The following is a 22,014-nucleotide window of genomic DNA, read 5'->3' on the forward strand; positions in this document are numbered from 1 at the left end:
GCTAGCCATTGATGTCAACATTGTGACCATTGTGACCCCAAACATTTGAATGGTGTTTATGTTTAGTTTTATTGGCACTTCATATTTTTGCATTTGTCAGTATTTCTGATTGAAATCGGACATTCAATGCTAAATGTATTGAATGCAGGGCGGGAATTGATTTACTTAATTTGGGAGTTGATTGGATGGTAAAAAAAAAATTGGTATTTGTACGTCAACAGAAAAGAAAAGTAATTTACAAGCAAGTTACTAAATTCTGATGAAAGATTATGAAGAACTGGCATCGATGAATCGTTAGACCATGGAGGTGCATTAAAAAGGTAAAGAGGGTCAGTGTAGTTGACTTTAACATATGACCACATTTGCGTATCAACCACTAATCGTTATTTAGCAACTGAGCCCTGATGACAGAGTGAGCTATGTCAGTGCATGGAGTTTAGACAGTCATAACAGATGCCATTTACATATTAGAAGTCTTAAAGTTAGAAAGGTGCTGTAGAAAAACAGACTAAGGACCAGATAGAGGATGGAAAACAGTCTGGAAAAATGTCATTGCAAAGGAGTAAGAAGGTATAATATCTGGGTAATGACAGTGCTTTATTTAAATAAACTGAATGCTTCATTCTAAACTGTCTGTTTCTGCATTTGTTCTGTTTCTCTGTTCAGATTTGTTCTATTTTTAATGTCCATGAAACCATGATTTAAAGGGACGGTGGGGGAAGGGTTCTGTAGCGGGGCCAAACTCTGCCCCAAAAGAGCCGGTCCTTTAAGGAAGCATCTGTTGTGTTGAAGGACAATATCCAGTCCAGGACGTTAATGTGTTTGCGGGTGGAAAAGAACGTGAACGGCTCTCCGTACAAACCCAAAATGCACATGCACACACACATACGCGACCCTAAGCGAAAAACAGATGTCATAACTCATTGACATAATGCTTAAATTAAATACAGAAATGCACTGCATGCTTGTGTTTCTAATCAAGTGTTGTTTGCAGTGCATTTAGAGTTCATTACATGAGTTAATGACCTTGTAAAAATGTGGAAACAAGTTTAGCAAACCCACACTTGTAAAATGCTGCCTCAGTTAAACTAAGCTTGGCAGAGGATATGTAATGTAGCGAAAGAGTCATTAAAGCTGCATGCCAATCACTGGGACATTTCAAATGTTTAACTGTATTATTTAAACGCATCGTACTACAGGGTGGATCTTTTTGGTCGTTTCGTTAGATCCGCAGTGTCTGTGGTCTGTTCTTCTGAAATCATCATGTGTTTTTGCTCTACTCTAATTATTCTTTATGGTTTGAATGGATTTCTTGTTAACTTTCAGAGCTCGGAGTCTTGACTCGTGTTACGCGGTGATGTCAGCAGAGGTGCGGTATGTTTATATGTTACGAGGCCGAGGGCAGATCGACCAAACTCTGAGAACAGGAAATGACAAATTTAAGCTAACTTGCACGACTCGATCCAAAAACAAATATTTGAACAGAAACGCAATGAGATAATGAGGTGTGCAAAAATGTTGGTCTAATACATGTGCTGAGAGCAGAGGAAAGAATGTTTTATAGAGCAGAAAACCAGAGCTGAGACTGTGACGACCCTCGTGTAAACATTACACTTCTCTAGTAATGATTACAATATGACAACTGATTATTCTCAATAATTAAAGATTTACCATGTATCAACATAATGGTAAACAATCAGTAGTGTAATTGCTTGCGCTGTATAATTTGCATTAAAACACTTCAGTTTATATCACTGAAATTAATTTATACAACAATCCCGCACACTACAGATTCGTTCTGAAGAGCAGGATTTTAATCAATTGCAATTAAAATGTTAAACGTCTGCTAAAAGCAATATAAAAACACACATGTTTCAGTGTGTGTAGAGACTCAGAGTTAAACATGAGGAGGACATTTTCTCATGTCTTCCACTCATGTGTTGTTTGATATCCAACAGAGGGCAGTACAGTTAAGAGGAAGTGAGCACACACACACACACACACACACACACACACACACACACACACACACACACACACACACACACACACACACACACACACACACACACACACGTATTTTGTGTTTTCATGTTTTATGGAGACTTTCCATTTACATAATGATTTTTATGCTGTTAAAACTCTATAATCTATTCCCTTACACTAACACTACTCCTAAACATACATATCACAGACAACTTTCTTCATTTTTACATTTTCAAAAAGCATCACTTAGTATGATTTATAAGCTGTTTTCCTCATGGGGACCAACAATATTTTGTCCCCATAATGTAGGGTGTACCAACTAATTAATATCTACATTAAATGTATACATGTATAAATTAAGTTTTATTTAATTTTATTTACCTATAGTTAATTAATTTTTTCTTATTTTTTTAACATTAAATGTTAACATTGACATTTAATTTACATTAACATTTAATGTATTCATATTATTTATTTGAAATATTAGTTAAAAAAATACTGATAAAATATATACCTTAAAAAATATTATTATTTTTGTATAATTAATTTAGTGTATTATATTTATAAATAAAGATTTATTTTATTTACATTTATTGTTATTATATCACTAATGTTCATGTATACAGAGTTATTACAAATGGTTACAGTTGTAACAATACGTTATTGTCTCTGTCGCACCACAAGTCAGCATCACAAAGAGAGAGAGGGAGTTGGAGTGAAAAAAGAGAAAGGGGGTCGTTGGTGGCCATGTGTTTTTTCTTCTTCTCGCCCCTCTGTGCACCGGTCTACACGCAGAACATTTGTATGTATATATACAGCGTGAGTGTGGATGGGCGGGTGGAGTGGAGGAGAGGAGGATGGGGGTTGCTGGTGGCCATGCAGGCGGACAGGTAGATGAAGAATGGCCCGTCGTCAGACGCTGATTTCTGAGATTGCTAATGATGCCCGGACAGCAAGACTGGAGCCGACACTAATGAAAGGTGCAGCAACTCTGGAACCTCAAGGGGTTCGATTTAAGAGAGAGAGAGAGAGAGAGTAAGAATTAACACACCACCACCAGAGCTGCAGGGAAAAAGGGCTGCAACCTCCCCCCTCCGTAATTTTTAAGACTCGTTCCAACCTTTCTTTTTTAAACACTCTTTTTTTGGGGGGTGGGATTCACAGATGATATTCTTCAGGGGAATGTCTCGTCTCCACGAGAGGGGCTGGAGTGTGTTTCTAGACTTGGATGCTTTACTATAATTGCATTAAAGTCTGTCGTTGTTGAAAACTCTCCCTCTGTGGAACGAGTTCTTTTCTGCTGAGATTCTTGACACGTTTGCTAACATTAGAATGGTGTTTCTCTTGTCTTTTTTCATGCAGCATTGCATTTGCACATATTTTTTGGCTAAATTGAGCAATTGCCTTCCACTCATTAAAAGTAGATAAGTCAGAAAAGTTCAGGAGAAGTTCTTATTTCATCCATTATGACATCTTCAGGTTCGTTGGGTCTATAGCTGTAATACTTGGTGTGTTCGGTAACGCTTTAAACAACAAATACATGTGTGTAACCCTGTGTGTGACATCTAGAAGTGTAATTTTACGCTAATCCCATGCTGTAAAAATAAATTATGACAACATATGTTTTTACATTGCTTAAACTCATGAAAATAAATATAAACTTTTTATGTTGTACCAGTTTCAACTATTTTTTTAAAAGTCAGTCTAATGTAATTTAAGTTAAAATTGCTTAAATATCTAAGTTAATAGTACTTAAAATTTTAAGGCAACAACTATTTAAAAAAAATGTATTGTGTTAAGCATGATTTGAATTAATCAACTGGCTGATTGCTTTAGTAAAATTTCACACTTTATTTCTATGGTCCTCTTTAGACATTCTGTTGACTATAAGTATCGTTGCACGTACATGTCAACTAACTCTCATTCGAGTTTAGACTGTTGGGGTAGTTAGAGTTAATATTATAAGTGGTTTTAATAAAATAAGTTGACATGTTGCAAAGTTACTTCTAGTCAGTAGAGTGTCTGTTGGAGGAATATACAATAAAGAGTTAGCAGATATTAAGCAGACAGTCTACTAATACTCTAATGAGAGTTAGTTGATATGTAGTTGCAACATTACTTGTCTAAATGGGACCATCAAAATAAAGCGTTCCCAAATATTTTATACTAATAATCACAATATACATTTCTTTGGCTTTAAAGTAGATGTAGAAGACTTGGTGACATGTTCCGAAAATAAACACTTGCCAAGCAACAAATGTGAGTAAAAAGTAAATTAAATGTTTTGGAGAGGAACTAAACTTTATTAACACGTAATACATGAATTCAAAAATTGTTTAGAATAATAATCTGAATTGAAGTGATGTGAACATTAAAATATATAGAAGCCGTCTAATAAATGTACATCTTCCCATTTACCAAGTTTATCTAGGACACCTAAAGTTTATTTCTTTCTTTTTCACATATGTTGAATATGTCTCAGATGCAAGACACCAAAATTAAAATGTTTCTCTTTTATATATATATATAAAAATTTTTTTTTTCAAATTATGTGTTGTTACAAGGATTAATGTATTTAAGAACGGCTTTGAATATAATCCAATTTCATTTCATGTTTATCGTTTCAATTTATACTCAAAATAAAGAAACAAATGTGGTGGTGATGAGATATTTTGCTGTTGTGTTTTTCACATGCTCAAATGGACCTGGTCACATCGCCTGTAAGCCAGTAGCTCTCACGACACGGCATGCAGGACTGGGCTGCAGTTGACTGTCACGCTGGTGGATCAGTTCTGTGTCTTTGTGCTTGTGTCTTTGATGGTCACCTCGCGATGGCCTCTTAGCCCCCCGCCTGGCCGGGCTCTCCACCTACAGGGTGTGTGGCTCTCAGATACCGCCCAGAACTCCAGGAGAGGAGGAGAGAGATGGACGGACAGAGGAGAATGATTCTCAGAGATAGGCCTGTCCTTTAGTCTGCACTGACCTATCCAATTCCCCGCTCTTCTGCCTGTCTGCCTTTGAACCGCTGACATTGAGTGACTGTTCACTCTGCCTCAGCAGCTGGCTCTGCCGCATCTAATACAGACCCATGCTGTTTTAGCCCCTTTCCAGCGAGAAAGATAATGAAAGATTCAAAAATAATATTTGTTTTGGCGCCGCTACCTTTATAATGAAACGGATGCCCTTGACCAAGGCAGAAATGGCTTCTTTTTTCTTTTTCTTTTCGCTGGCCTGTTTTTGATCAGTGTTTGTGGGTCAAAATACTGTTTTATTCTTCAGTGATTTTGTATTTCAGTCATGCGGCTGCATGTTCCGTACTCGCTTTATTCTCTCTCTTTGGCGGGTTTGACTCCTGCCCGGTGCAAGAAGTGCATGTCTCGATGTATTGCGTGTCTTCAAGCCGCTTGGTTTAAATTCGAAAGAAAAGAGGCCACATGTGTTCCTCAGAGCAGACTAACTCGCCTAACCTGTACCGGTTCTATTTTTCCGCTGAATAAAATATAGCCGGTCATGTCCTGCGATAAATAATATATTTCTGATTATAGATGTGGCTACTTTCAGTGCACCCCGCAAAATCCACAACCATGAATTTCCTTATGTTTTTCTATTTGAAATATTTCATGTTACAGCCATTGCCCACCCTATACAAAGATATGAATTATTTATTCTAAAGGACTGGCTGCTGAGTTGTTTCTGAAAGAGCAGGATATCTGTGGTCAGGGACTGAAATACTTCTACTTTTCCCTTGGAAATCCCGCTCTGTTTCACATTCTAACACAGAGGTCCAGCCTATTCTCAACTAGAGTGAATTTGGAAACAAAATGATAAAATGTAACGATGCATCTCTGCGGACCCCTTTCATGCACGTTCTGAGCTGGCGTTAAGAATGACGTTGAGATATGTGGGCATTGTTGATTTCTGAGTGCAAGGAGCTGTTACCTAATGAGTTAAATGGATAGTTTAAAAATGAACATTGTGTGATTATTTTCTCCAACTCTTATGTCATTCCAGACCCTTATGACTTTATTTCCTCTGTCGAGCACAAAAGAAGAAATTTAGAAAAAGGTGTTTTTTTTTCTTCCACAATGAGTCCATGTCATTGTCTGCAAAATAAATAAATGCATAAAGGTTTGGAACAACATGGCGGTGAATAAATGATGACATTGTTTTTTGGTTAAACTATCCCTTTTTAGATTTGAACCATATGTTTGACTTTTTTCAAATAAACTTAGCTGCATATTTAAGATGTGCAAGCAATGTAGGAGTTGTTGTAGTATATGTGAGCAACATGGGTGTTGTAGTTCTAGTGTGTGTCATGTGATGTATGGTGTTTTCTTTTAGCCAACCCCAAGATTTATGTTTAAAATGCTTCAGAATGCTGGATTGCTTTGGTGGAATCCAGTTGTACTTGTTATGGGTCTGCTTGAAAACATCTTAAATCAGACTAAGTTGGGTTGCTGGTCTCTCAGCCTGGACAAACTGATCTGTTGGGTGGTTTTTGAGGGGTTTTGGACACGTTTTCAGTTGGTCGGCATGAAAGACCAAGCTTAGGTTGTTTCTTTCAAGGAAATAACAATGCTTCATCTTTCAACAAAAACTTTCCATTACACTGTGCCTCGTTTAAAAAACAAAATACTACAAACAAACATATAATCCTCTGACGTGATCTGGGACGCCATTAAAATAAACCATCTACGTGTTTCCAATGTTGGGATCCTTCTAAAGTCTGCACAGAGACTTTAACTGGACGCGTCAAAGCGAACGTTCTCCCACTCTTCCATTTGTCGTGTTGTCGACAGACTTAAGCGCGTGGAGTATGTAAAAAAACGTCTACGGTTACGTATGTAACCCTCGTTCCCTGAGTAGGGAACGGAGACGTTACGTCGGATGACGACGAATGGGGTTTCGCTTAGAAAGCCTATCAACTTCGAGTATTACAAAACGAGCCAATGGCAAAGAAATGCCATGGGTCTGCGGAATTTGCATGGCGTAACTCCGCCCCACCTCGTGGGTATAAAAGGAGGAAGCCGGCAGCAAGCAGATATGTTTCTTCGCTGAGGAGCCAAGACTGAGCTCAGGCGATCCCCGCGGTACAGCGGAAAGTGGCAGGCAGACGTAACGTCTCCGTTCCCTACTCAGGGAACGAGGGTTACATACGTAACCGTAGACGTTCCCTTTCGTTGTCACTCCGAGTTACGTCGGATGACGACGAATGGGGTTACCAGTCTAATCACGCCACCTTCTCAGCTGTCTTCCAGTGCCCTGCGTAAATCGAGATCCCTGTCAGCCTGGACAAAGGACTCCATATAACACAGGAATACCAAGGTACACTGGGAAGCATATCCCAAGCTAGGGGAAGTATGCAATTAATGCCAGCCCGGAGGGGGGGGACTTAGAGAATACACATATGACCCGAAGGAAGCATATGGGAAACACTGGGGTGTCCAGCCGCAGGTGGAATATTTCAACCCCAGGGGTGGCAAGGTGGCTTGCCAAGGGAAAGACACACGCTCAGAGAGGCTTACAGTGGAAATACACATGTGGGGGTCGCTCAGAGGAGGGACCATGCACACGGGAGGCACCTAGCCGACGCACAGGCAATAGACACTGGCGCCGACGTCAGGAGTGCTGGAGGAGCTCAGGGCTTTCGGAGAAGCTCACCTGAGAAAAATATCGTACGTATCCAGTCCGTGGAGTGGAATGGCGAGCAAGCGAAGACACCTGAGCGGGTCCGGTACTAGCTGGTTGAAGCGAGTACACGAGAGGACACAGGCTCCACTCGGAGATTATAGAATCTGGCGAATGTGTTAGGTGTCGCCCAGCCTGCAGCTCTGCAGATGTCTGTTAGCGAGGCGCCATGCGCTAGAGCCCAAGAGGACGCCACACTCCGGGTGGAGTGGGCAGTCACACCAAGGGGGCACGGTCGACCTTGCTGCTGGTAAGCCAAGGCAATGGTGTCCACTATCCAGTGAGACAACCTTTGCTTGGAGAGAGCCTTTCCCTTCAGCTTCCCACCATAACAGACAAAGAGCTGGTCTGAGGTCCTGAAACACTGCGTTCTGTCTACATAGGCGCGGAGAGCGCGTACTGGACAGAGCAGTGCCAAGGCTGGGTCTGCCTCCTCCGAGGGCAGCGCTTGCAGGTTCACCACCTGGTCCCGGAAGGGAGTGGTAGGAACCTTGGGCACATATCCAGGCCGGGGTCTCAGGATCACGTGAGAGTAAGCCGGCCCAAATTCCAGGCACGCTTCGTCAACGGAGAATGCGTGCAGGTCCCCAACCCTCTTGATGGAGGCCAGTGCAACCAGAAGCGCTGTCTTCATCGACAGGAACTTAAGCTCAACTGATTGCAGGGGCTCAAAGGGAGCACTCTTCAGGGCAGTTAGAACCACTGAGAGGTCCCAAGAGGGAACGAGAGGAGGACGAGGAGGATTTAGTCTCCTCGCTCCTCTCAGGAACCTGATGATCAGGTCGTGCTTCCCTACCGACTTACCTTCGATGAGGTCATGATGTGCGGCAATGGCGGCAACATAGACCTTCAGGGTGGAGGGAGACAGCCTTCGCTCCCGCCCCTGTTGAAGGAAGGAAAGCAAAACACTGATCGAGCATCTCCGGGGGTCTTCTCGGTGAGAAGAGCACCAGTTGACGAAGAGGTTCCACTTCAACGCATAGACGTGTCTCGTGGACGACGCTCTAGCGGAAGTGATGGTAGCCACCACCGCTGGTGGTAGGGTACTCAAACCTGCCTCGTCCCATCCAGGAGCCACACGTGGAGGTTCCAAAGATCGGGACGAGGGTGCCATAGGGTGCCCCGTCCCTGAGAAAGAAGGTTCTTCCTCAGAGGGATCGGCCAGGGAGGTGCTGTCGCGAGGAGTACTAGTTCGGGGAACCAGGTCCGGTTGGGCCAGTAAGGGGCAACCAGAATGACCTGCTCCTCGTCCTCCCTGACCTTGCGCAAAGTGTGCGCAAGAAGGCTCACTGGGGGAAACGCATACTTGCGGCCCTGCGGCCAGCTGTGCGCCAGAGCATCTGTGCCGAGCGTGCCCTCGGTCAGGGAATAGAACTGGGCGCAGTGGGTCGAGTCGTGAGAGGCAAACAGATCTATCTGCGCGTCCCCGAACTGGTCCCAAATCAGCTGAACCGACTGGGGATGGAGTCGCCATTCTCCAGGGAGGGGCTGAAGCCGTGAGAGCTCGTCGGCTGCACAGTTCAGCGCTCCGGGAATGAAGATGGCTCGAAGCGACCTCAGATGCTTCTGACTCCATAGGAGGAGGTGGCGAGCGAGTTGTGACATACGGCGGGAGCGTAGACCACCTTGATGGTTGATGTACGCTACAGTGGCGGTATTGTCTGAGCGGACTAGTACGTGTTGACCCCTGAGCAACGCCCGGAAGCGGTGCAGGGCAAGGCGTACTGCCAACAACTCGAGGCAATTGACATGCCACAGCCGCTGGGGTCCTGTCCAGGAGCCCGCAGCAGCATGTCCATTGCACATGGCGCCCCAGCCCGTGGTGGAGGCATCTGTTGAGACAACAACATGCCGGGAAGCTCGAGCCAGGGGGACACCGGCCCTGAGAAAATCGAGGTTCGACCACGGGGTGAAGAACTGACGGCAGGTCGGAGTAACTGGTACTCGGAACGTGCCGTGTTGCCATGCCCACCTCGGGACTCGGTCGCGAAGCCAAAGCTGAAGCGGTCTCATATGAAGCAATCCGAGCGGCGTGACCGCGGCTGCAGATGCCATATGCCCCAGGAGCCTCTGAAAAAGTTTCAGTGGAACCGCACTCTTGCCCTCGAATTGTCTTAGGCAAGTCAGCAGTGACTGCGCGCGCTCGCTCGTAAGCTGCGCGGACATGGCGACCGAGTCGATGTCCATACCGAGAAAAGAGATCCTCTGCACGGGGCAAAGTTTGCTCTTCTCCCAGTTGACCCGAAGGCCCAGACGGGCTAGGTGCCGGAGCACTAGGTCCCTGTGTTCGCAAACCTGATCTCGAGAGTGAGCTAGGATCAGCCAGTCGTCGATATAACTCAGGATGCGAACCCCTTGCTCTCGAAGGGGAACAAGGGCCGCCTCGACGACCTTCGTGAAGATGCGAGGAGACAGGGCTAGCCCGAAAGGGAGAACCGCGTACTGGTATGCCTGCCCCTCGAAAGCAAACCGGAGGAACGGTCTGTGTCGAGGAAGAATGGAGACATGAAAGTAGGCGTCCTTCAGGTCGATCGCTGCAAACCAATCCTGGGGCCGTATGCATTCGAAAACGCGTTTGGCGGTGAGCATCTTGAACGACATCCGATGAAGGGAGCGGTTCAGCACGCGCAAGTCCAGGATTGGCCGTAACCCACCGGTTTTCTTGGGGACAATGAAGTAGGGGCTGTAGAAGCCGGACCTCATCTCGGCTGGAGGGACAGTCTCGATTGCACCCTTCGCCAGCAGGGTGGCAATCTCTGCTCTCATGATAGGGGCATTGCCACCGACCAAAGTGGAGCGGACTCCCCTGAAGCGGGGAGGAGACCGTGCGAACTGAATCGCATAGCCGAGCCTGACGGTACGCGCGATCCAGTGGGACAGACGGGGAAGCTCTAGCCAGGCTCCCAGGAACTGAACCAACGGAATCATGCGGGCCACAGGCGTCCCCCCGGAGGGGCAGCGAGGCGGAGTAACTGGCCCAGATGTGGACGGCATAGCGGCCCGGAGAGGGGGCACAGTTAGCAACCGCACCCTGGCAGAGGGGGCCAGGGGAGGACCAGGCTGGTCGTCCCGCGGGGGCCTGCTCTGCCAGGGGTCTGGCGACAGAGGGGGACAAGGGCGAAGCGGTCCGTGGACGGCACGCCGTGTCAACCGCCTCTGGGACAGAGGGGGGCGAGGAGAGCACGGCTTGTGGGCGGCGCTCTGTGTCGCCCGAGAACTCTGTGAGCTCAGGGAAGAGGGGATTGTTTCTGTCTTTAACCACATTAGGGTGCTGCCCACCCGTGGGTGAGCAGCGGGGAGTGGAGAACAAAAGATTCTCCCCCGGCCCTCCACCGGGGGAAGGAGTGGTCCTGCTACCACCTCCTGAGAAACAATCATCATCCCTGAGCAGCCCGTCTCAGGAGCGCCGCTTGGCCCGGCGTTTAGCGGGGGGCGGGGCAGGAGAGGGCTGTGGCGCCTTCTTACGGCTTCCTCCGCGACCGGCCCTGGGTGGAGGCTGCTGCGTGGTCCGGGCGGGAGGGGCGGGAGCCGCAGGAGGGCGCCCTCGGCGGGAAACAGGTCGAGGCGTCTGCCCGGCCGGCAAGGTGGAGGCAGCAGCGGGCCGGCGGGGCAGAATGTGTTTGATGGCCTCGGTCTGTTTCTGGGCAGTTGAAAACTGTTGGGCAAAGTCTTCAACTGCACCGCCGAAGAGGCCGGCCTGGGACAAGGGGGCGTTAAGCAGACGGGTCCGCTCAGCGTCCCGCATGTCAGCCAGGTTCAGCCACAGATGTCGCTCCTGGACCACAGCTGTGGACATCACCAAACCCAGGGAGCGCGCGGTAACCTTCGTCGCCCGGAGAGCAAGGTCGGTCGCGGCGCGCAGCTCATCAAAGAGCCCTGGGTTTGTCCTGCCCTCGTGCATGTCTCTGAGCATCTGGGCCTGGTAGACCTGCAGAGTGGCCATAGCATGCAGTGAAGCAGCCGCCTGTCCCGCCGCTCTGTAAGACTTCGCCACCAGGGTCGACGAAAATCTACAGGCTTTGGATGGGTGCTTAGGCTCGCCCCGAGAAGAAGCACTCTGCGGACATAGTTGCATGGCAACAGAGCGTTCAACCGGGGGAAGCCCAGTGTACCCACGGGCAGCTGCCTCATCGAGGGGAGGAAAGGCGGATGAGACCAGCGAGCGGTCCCGAGAAGACAGGGGGGTCTTCCAGGACTTCGAGATCTCATCATGCACATCCGGGAAGAAAGGTATTGGGGTTTGCCGAGGACGAGGGTCGGCGGCCTTACCCAAAAACCAATCGTCCAGCCGCGAGCGCTCAGGACAGGGTGGAGGCCTCCACTCAAGTCCGATGCTCGCGGCTGCCCGGGAAAGCATGGCCGTCATCTCCGGATCAGACTCGAGCACAGCCGTATGCACACCGGAAGGTGGCAGCTGTGACGAGCCCTCACTTCCAGAAGAGTCAAACCCGCCTAGTGATGCTGCAACAGACATGGCATCTTCCTCTGTAGCTTCAACTGAAGCCCGCGGGCCACCAGAGGGTAGACCCGCGGGAATCAGCAGTTCACTAGCGGGCACCGTCATTGAAGAGGGGGGCTGGGGTCGCGGACACATAGTCGGCGCCTTGTTCCAGACCGTAACCCTCAGATCACCCTGGCCACCAGCCGCAGGACGGGGGGTGGATGAGGGGACTCTCACTCTTGCGAGTTCACGGAGTCTCGACCGTAATGACGCGATGGTCATGTTCCCACAGAGAGAACATGAGTCATCCACGAGCGCTGCTCTAGCATGATCAATGCCCAAACATACTATGCAACGCTCGTGCCCATCAGAGTCCGATACCAATCTGCCGCAACCAGAAGTACACGGGCGAGACATCTTTAAAAAGACGTGCCACGTGTAAGCTCTTTTAGTGAGAGAAAACTCAAGTGTTGAAGCACCCGGGGAGAAACGCACCGACTGGCAGACCACTGCAACAGATCAGCAGGAAGCACGCTCTCGCCGTAGATCGCCGTCACACCAACACTCGAGGTACTCGTTTGTAAAGCTGACAATTCAGAGATGGCTTGTGGAGAGAAGAATACACTTGGCTCCGAAGCGAAAACATATCTGCTTGCTGCCGGCTTCCTCCTTTTATACCCACGAGGTGGGGCGGAGTTACGCCATGCAAATTCCGCAGACCCATGGCATTTCTTTGCCATTGGCTCGTTTTGTAATACTCGAAGTTGATAGGCTTTCTAAGCGAAACCCCATTCGTCGTCATCCGACGTAACTCGGAGTGACAACGAAAGGGAACTGAACGTACTTCTGTATACTGTATCTATTGTAGACAGTGTCAGTGATTATTATGAGTTCTATATGCTTTTGACGCGATGCAACGCCCACATCCAGTGTAGGCACATGTCAGTCAGTGGACGGGGCCTATGATGCGATGATGGTGCAATGACCCAATGTCTTGCTCTGGAGGCAGTCATATTCAAGCGTATTTGTCCGTGTGATGTCACAGATCCAGCAATATCAAAACAAGCTGTTTTTGGAGCTTGATTAAATAAATGCTTTGTTTATAATGAGAAGGACGTTTTAGGCTGTGAATCTTGCAGGATGCTTTAAAGGTAAAGACGTCTTATATGTCAAAAGATCAAGGCAAATTTGATTACTCATGTAATGACCCCTTTAAGAGTTGGTGTTTAAAACATGTTACTTATTTAGACATTGCAATTTGAGATTAGTGAACGTTTAAATCAGTTTGTGTTTAAGTCAAGTGGATTGAGCTCATCATTTAAATAATTCCACCAATCTTGCAGAGGAAACTCTGAGATTTGGCTGCTTCTAGAAGGAAAATCTATGGCAGAAGTTGGATCTGTAAAACTGTCCTCCCTATTGGGTTGCTCTTGGCCGTTCGTTCACTAACTGTCTGCTCTGTTTCTAAATTCAAAAATATTCTTTTTTTTTTACTTTTCAGAATAGTATGAAGTCTGATTGGATTTCGCTCAGTGCTCTCAACACATTCATATTCAGCTAAACGCATCGGACATTAAGTAAACATTTCTGGGTTATGCTGCTCACTTACACAGACATGGGTGATCAATGCACACATTATACTCCATTTTTTTATTTTTTTTTGTTTCCCGGGCAACATAAAGTGCAACCATTCACCTCCACTGGAGTTTAACATCTGAGATTTTTGGCCTCTGGTTACCCTCGCGCCAGCATGCCTGAGATACCACAAACACACACACACACACACACACACACACACACACACACACACACACACACACACACACACACACACACACACACACACACACACACACACACACACACACACACACATACCCATCCAAAATACCATGTTGATGTTTTTACCACACAGATATTGTCCTACTTCTGAGTATAGATTTTTAATTGCAACAAGATGTATTTAACGTGAATAAATGGTTTCATCAGTGTCTGGTTTCAACTGAAACCATTTGTTTGCTCAATAAGAATGGCTATCAGTCGGCTCTTGAGATGTAGTGATACTCATGTGTGGTAAAATAACGCAATAAGACATGAGATGCTGGGCTTCATGGGGATTTTACCTTACATATTGCCATACACTGCTTTAACTGGGATAAAATTACTGTGGCTTATTGCTTTTATAAAAAGGTGACAAAAAAGGGACCCAGAATTTAAAACGAAACCTCTCCCACTTAACTGTCGTGACATCAAGTAAAATATATGAGCAGCTAGAGTTAAACTTTGGTAGCTGATTTTATGAGGTCAAAAATCTGAGACTTGAAAATCTAGAATTCAAAAATCTAATTTTAACCTTTTTATCTAGCATAAACAACAAAACATTTTATTAAAAAAAATGAAAAAATATATTGTGATATAAAATTTAAAATATATATATATATATATTTATAAAGAAAATATAATTATAGCTTGTAAGAATTATAAAAATCATTTTCTTTAGACTTGTGGACACCATTAGTGTTTTATATGTAATTTTATATTACCTGGTGTGCTTCCTTGGTTCAGTATTTTGATGAATATAGAGCTGAATTAATGTGGTGTTCGGTCATGATCCATTTCTGTGTTGTGATCGTATAATTTTAGTTAATTCTGATAACATGTCAGCACAAAATAAAATGTGTGTTCAGATAATTTATCACCTGAATGTAGAGCCTGGTCTGTTTTATGGAAGAAATTGTAACATGCGTGTACAAACCCATCTGAATTATGACTGTAGAAGCTTGATGCTGATGTCAGTGAAACGGCGGGTTTATTTGTCTAGCACTTTGTCTTGTTGAAAAGGTGGTTTTAGGCCTTAGTTTTTGTTCCTTCATATTTTTGTTCCCTTGTAAAGCATTTATTTAGAAAGTAAATGTTTGGGGAGAATGTGATGAAAAGCAGCCCCCTGTTATGTTTGTGTGTACGAGTGTGTGTGTTGGACGGGGGTTTGGGCAGCTGGTTTATGTGGATGTGTTTTGGGGCCTCAGTGCTGGTTTTGTGGGGGTTTCAGGGTGGCACCAGCGCCAGACAGCCAGAGAGTCTGGGCTCTATCAGCGCCGACTCACCCCAGACGGAGAACTCCAATCTGGGCTGGAGGAGCGCAGGGGGAGGCCTGGCTCTCTGAGCAGAGGGCCGAAAATTGAAAGGAACGTGTTGCTTTGACAGCGCGTTTGATTGATGACGCCTGGCTACTGACAGATATGCTTTAAAAAGTTTCAGTGGTGCTCTTATGCCTCTGAAAAGTCCGATCCTCACACACACACACACATGCACGCACAAACAGACAGACAGTGTGGTCAGGTGTGAGTGAGTTATCGCCAGGATGGAGAATCAGGCTGCGTGAAGCGAACACACCTTTATTTCTCAGGAGGCTAATTATTTCTGCTGAAAAACAGAGACGGAACACAACATGGAGTGAGTGCATGCATTCCAAATGAACTAAATCAGAAATTAGTCCGTGTAGTACATCCACAAACCCATTTGCTCAGTCGAGTGTTGTGTCTTGAAAAGGTGTCAAAACGATTACTATTTTGAAGAGGCTTGCATAATTTCCATGATGCATGACAATTATAAACGATCTCCCGTTGCTCTTTCAGGAAAGACAACAGTCAAAAGCTTGTGTAAGTACCAGCACACTCTCATAAGGAGACGTCACTCGAGCGACTTTTATCCTGTACCACTGAAACGCAGCACTTGTGTCCTATTCAAGAATCGTGCCACGAGAAATTGGCTGCTTTACCCAAAACTAAACTTTCTGGGTTAAAGTAAAAATTCTGTCATCATTTATTTGTCCACATGTCATGTGAAACCCTGTTTACGTTTTATTTTATTTTATTTTTTTATTCCATTCCATCCCAAGTCATAGATTGACATTTAAGTCATTAAATTTCTTCCACAAAGCTCTTAAATTTTATCTGTATTCACTCAAACAATTAAAACAACACGTTTGAAGCCAGTGAAGTCAAATGAATATATCATGTAACACATGAGTAGTAGCGACTACATTTTCTGATTAAATTAGCCTCACAGTATTTGCACGTTACACTGTTTATTGCTGTGAAGTGGATTTCAGTTTAGTTTATTTATGTTTAGTTTACTTTTTAATTGTTTTTATTAATTTGTATAAACACAAATACAAATATGAAATAGAAAATATATATTTGTAATATAGTTGTAATTTAATAAGATTTTTTTTATTTTTAATACATATTTTAATTGGTGATTAGTTTATATAATTAATATTTTTGTCGAGTTGAGTTTAGTTTGGCATAAAGTATATTGAATTTGGTTGAATTCTCATGGTTGTTTTGTCTTGATGGAATCATCTGAACTCAGGTGAGGTCCAATAGGCAATGTTTAGCAATTGCAGAATGAAAGTCGCTACAGCGATTTTCCCCTTATGGTTTGTACATTACGCCACATGCTCTGCGTTCTCACTGTCCTCTCTCTCAGTATAGAAAGCAAGGCTTTGGGATAGCTGGAATACAGCGTATCTCTGTTATGCCCACAGGCTAATGTCTGTGGCTGGTCTGGGTCGCTCCCTGCTCTTCTGAGAGCAATCAGATCACTCCATATTTCATACTTTCCCTGAGCGCTGCTCTGGAAAACTGACATGCAGCTTTTGGGTCATACCCAGCTTCGCTCCTCTCCGGGACCCTTCCTGCAGTGTCTCCCTTGTTATTTTTAGTGGCAGCGTTGCATTGTGGGTAGAAAGGCAGAATGCGTCCTGGCGCAGATACAGAGAGATCTTTGGTGTGCGTTCTCAGTGGCATACATACAGTTAACACAGCAGCGTGAACATGCTGTGGCCTAGATTTCACAACAATATGGCAGCTCTCTTTGAGTTTTCACTCCCAAACTTGTTTGAAAACGCGCACATGACGTGCAGTTCAGATAACACCAGCGGGGAATTGGGTTGCACCGCATTCTTTGTATTTCCGATCGGTGACACAATTCTCGTGCATTGTTTTTAGCAGCGGTGAGGATGCGACGGAAACTTTGCCATTCAGACCTAAGCTTTTAGTTGTGCTTCCACAACTCTTCAGTACCAGAAGAAAGAGAGTTTCAATCCCGAGCAACGGCAAGTATATATTAAAACTGTTGGGACGCAGTGGGCCGCTCTGCTCTGGGCGTAATTTGGTTGATCTATAATATTAATTTTAAAGAGCATCCCTACTGAGCACGCTGAACCACTGTTGACCACTCAAGCCATATAAATCTGTATTGAGCAGAGATATTAGCCAAGCTAAGCTCTAATAAAGTAATATTGCTTAAGCCCTAATACATGTACTCAGCACCCGATAAGCTGCCCAAGAGATTCAGCATTATTCAAAATGTATGTGATTTCACCAGGCTTTCGTTAGAAGTGAATAACTCCCTCTCCATCTCCGGTCAATGTTCGGGAGACCAGATGTTTCCCATTCCACCGTTATTTCACGTTTGCATTGTAGTACGTGAACGTGCACTGCACCTTGTAATTAAAATATGAGTTTTGTGTACAGGGAGGATTGAACTCTGAACTCTGTGTTGACACAGGTACGAGCTAACGTTGAGTTCGACCTCTCCGGGCCTGTTCGGCAGCAAAACAAATTACACTATTTACATGTGTTTTTTTGTTTTGTTTTTTGTTTTCCTGCGTTTTCCCTGTTAATCAGAAACATTTGCGACCCAGGGGGTTATTACATGCGAAATGTGCATTTTCAGTTTTTTTCACAAATGCACTTTATTGTTCTGTACCGAGCTTGCTTTCCTCCGGAGAGCTCAGGCTTTTGGCTTGCGAACTCTCTGGAGCCCGCAGGCTGGTTATCACTCACTATCACCAATGAAGAAACCGGCTGCCGGTGATTATTAAACACGGCCCTGTAAATTCACATGCTCCAATAAGTGACATATTTCAGAGAGCTATCAGCCAGACAGCAATTACCTTCTGTTGGCACATCCAGACGGGTGGAGGAGTTCTGTTGGGGTGGTGGTCTTCTTGTAAAACTATTTTGTTTCATATCTAAATAAGGTACTTTCTTTTAGCAGCAGCACTAGCCGTTCCAAATGATAAAATTAAATTTCCTTTAGAAGCTACACACATATATATATATATATATATATATATATATATATATATATATATATATATATATATATATATATATATATATATATATATAGCTTTTCAAGGAAATTTAATTGTATTATTTGGAACAGCTAGTGCTGCTGCTAAAAGAATTATATATATATATATATATATATATATATATATATATATATATATGACATTTTCATAATTATTTAATGATATATTGGATAAAATGCATATAAAAATGAAAACAATGGAAATCAAATCAGTTTTCTTGTCACATCATCAAATGTTTTTTATTTATTTAAATGCTATATATTTATATATAAAAATAAATAATTTAGGTTTATGTTTTCTTGGGAAATGCGTTTTAATTTATGATCATTTTATAGGATGTCCTTGTCCTCACTTTCCATCCTATTAAAAAAAAACAGTTTCTCAACAACATCATCAAGGAAGTGATATCATTTTGGAGGGAAATCAACAGCATAAAAATCAGTATTTGCGATGGATTTGATGTATTGTTTGACGTTTTTTTGTTATTAGTTGTTTTGTGTTTCTCTAAATCATTCCGGCCTGATTATAAAAATATACAGAGAATATGTTGAATAATATCAACATTTTGGATTCGTTTAAAATCTCAATATTTTCTTCAAGCTGGCACCCTTATGTAAGCTCGCTCTCTCTATATATGTCCTGTTAGGCATCCAGTGGATTTTCTTGACGTTATGTAAATAATCAGGTTGTGATCATTGCCTGAAGTGCCTGAGCTTGACTAGAACATAGAAAAACTTTTTTGAGAGCTACAGAATGCAAATAGTACTGCATAACAGGAATGACCCAAATATAATATATACAATAAAAGGCAGAAAGATGCTTTTATGAAACATGAAACAGCCTCTGAAAATGTCTGTCCATCTCAGTCTGAGTGAGCAGAGCCCATATGCTCCGCGGATCGGGTTTCATCAGAAAGCCAGTGTGAAAGAAGCTGTTAGACATCAGGCTGATGGCAATCATTTCAGCAAAGAGTCAGGCTACTGCAGGCCAAGAGCTTAAAGTGCTTAATTTACCTGACCTCTGACCCCCATGCCTGTCATGTGACTATTGATTTTCAATAGCTGAAAGATCCATACCACCCAGTGAGTAGACTGCAGCGAAACACCCGCCTCGCGCTACACAAACACTGTTCTTACTAATTGGTTGTTTTGGTAGTTGGTGGTTGAGAGCTGGAGTATTTATTTTACTGTTAACAAGGAGGCAAAGCAAAGCCAACTCCACAACAATTTGTTTGTTTGTTTTCAAATGCATCCATTCATTATTAAAGGCTCAGGCACTATAAAGCATAATAGATTAGGAATAAAGTTATTTTGTGTGCCTTCACTTAATGAATATGTTCCTATTGACTTGTACTTATAAGGAACATTCATTGACCTATTTTACCTTTAATCAGCTAAATGACAATATGTAATATATAATAAATAATTCTAATGACGCAACTTCAACTAATGTAGTTGGTATTATATATATATATATATATATATATATACCTGTATATATATATATATATATATATATATATATATATATATATATATATATATATATGCTTCTAATGCAGCTCAGTTGGTATATAAAAATATATGGTATTATTTCTATATGTAAACAAACACACACAAAGTTCAAAAGTTTGGAATAATTAAAGTTGTTTAATGTTTTTGAGTTTTCTTATACTCATTACAGCTGTATTTATGTGATAAAAAATACAGCAAAAACAATGATATTTGTAAATATAATTATATAATAAAATAGCTCTTTTCCTTTTTTATATATTCTGAAATGTAATGAAGGCAAAGCTGAATTTTCATCATCATTACTCTAGTCTTCAGTGTCACATGATCCTCAGAAATCATTCTAATATGCTGATTGGCTGCAAAAAAAAAAAAAAAAAAAAAAAAAAAAAAATATATATATATATATATATATATATATATATATATATATATATATATAAATGTATTATCAGTGCTGAAAACAGTCTTTGCTTCTTTTATTCCATCACATGAATAAATCACATTTTAAAATATATCAAAATAAAAAAATTATTTGTATCAAATAAATGCAGCTTTGGTGAGCATAAGAGCTTGAGACTTCTTTCAAAAACATTGAATTATTAATTCTCAATTCCATTGAATACTTATTAATTGCGAACTTAATCGTTATATATATTAAGCATTAAGTATACACAAGCTTCTATCTATTTTCATAAACATAACAGATCGAGACAGTTGAATCGACTAAATTGGTGCAACAAGGTGTCTAATAGGATCATTAACCCCTGTCGCTGTATGTTTTGGACATTGCACGAGTGTCTGTGTGTGTGTTTTAGCTTGTGCATGTGTGTGTATGTGTGCCAGGCTGGTACGTGGCAGATTGCAGGAACAGGCTGACTGTTAGCGGCTAGCTCAGCAGTGCCGAGCTCGATCTGCCATCTTCCCGTGGATTTACAGCTGACGCTGTGGTACTTCAATTAGCTCTATAGCACACAGATGTTGCTTAAATGTGCCTGCTAATGATACTGCAATAAGCGTGAGATTCATGCCATATTCACAGGCACGTAAATTTCTCAAGTGGCACAATTAAAGGGGGAATACAGGATGGGCGGCAGAGAGGTGGCAGACCCTCCAGTTGGGAATCTGCAGGTCTGATCTGTAATGGGTCACCATGCCATTGTGCTTTACTGCTTTGTTTCACTCATAAATGTAAAATTGTAGTTGTCATTATAATTCTTTATATGAATTAATAAATGGGGATATAATTATGAATTGGTTTAAATAAAGAAAGAATTTTAAAAATTTTTTTACCAAGTTTAAAAAGCATACATTCAAATGCATTACTATAGAATATAAATATATACAGTATATAGACTACACTTGGTAAAATGCAACTCTGGCTGAATTAGTCTGACTGGTCTGTGTGTATGTTTGAAGGTCAGAAGGTCATTTTCCATCACTGTGACTTCAGGCAGATCTACTGACCCAAACACTGTAGATCCAGTATTTTTCTTCACTCCCTGTGGAGATGAGGGAAAAGGCTCCCTCTCTCTCTCTTTTTCTCTCAATCACTTTTTCCTGGATCTGAAAAAAAAACACAAAAAACACAGGGATCTGTTTGATAGAAAAACAAAAGAATGTGCGTCAATGCCAATTATATATATACATATTTTTACCAGTTTTATAAATGACAGGTGTACAGTTCTGACAGGCCAACTCTGAACTCAATGCAACGTTTATAGTCACATGAAAAATGACAAAATAAATGATTCTTTCCTCAACAATGACAGCTGAACATGTCTGATAAAAGCACCTTTGCCACAAAATGCAGCTATTTATAGATTATATTTCATTAAAACTAATTCACAGCCTGTGCTGTTCTGTTTCTTTGATATATTAACAAAATAAACAATATATTTTACATGGCAAATCACAATGTATGCATTTTACAAGAAATGCTAGATGCCCGAGCTGGCTGTCACAGCAGATGGATCAATACAAATCATCATAAAAGAACAGCAAGAACACAGTTTTCTGTTCTCGTATGAGATAATCACTGTTCGTTTATCGTGCGACGGTGTGACAGATCTGAATACTGGTTATTCATAATAGTCGGTTAACCCTGATTTTGTTTTCCCTACAAAAACAATGTCCTTATGCAAGTCAATCAAGTTGCGCCGCTTTCATGGCTAAATCATATCATAGGCAATGACAGGTATGATGTTGATACATTAACACAA

The sequence above is a fragment of the Siphateles boraxobius genome, unplaced genomic scaffold (genome assembly GCF_051911475.1).
Source record: "Siphateles boraxobius isolate OS27281-9 unplaced genomic scaffold, OSU_SipBor_1 46, whole genome shotgun sequence".
Classification (NCBI taxonomy): Eukaryota; Metazoa; Chordata; class Actinopteri; order Cypriniformes; family Leuciscidae; genus Siphateles; species Siphateles boraxobius.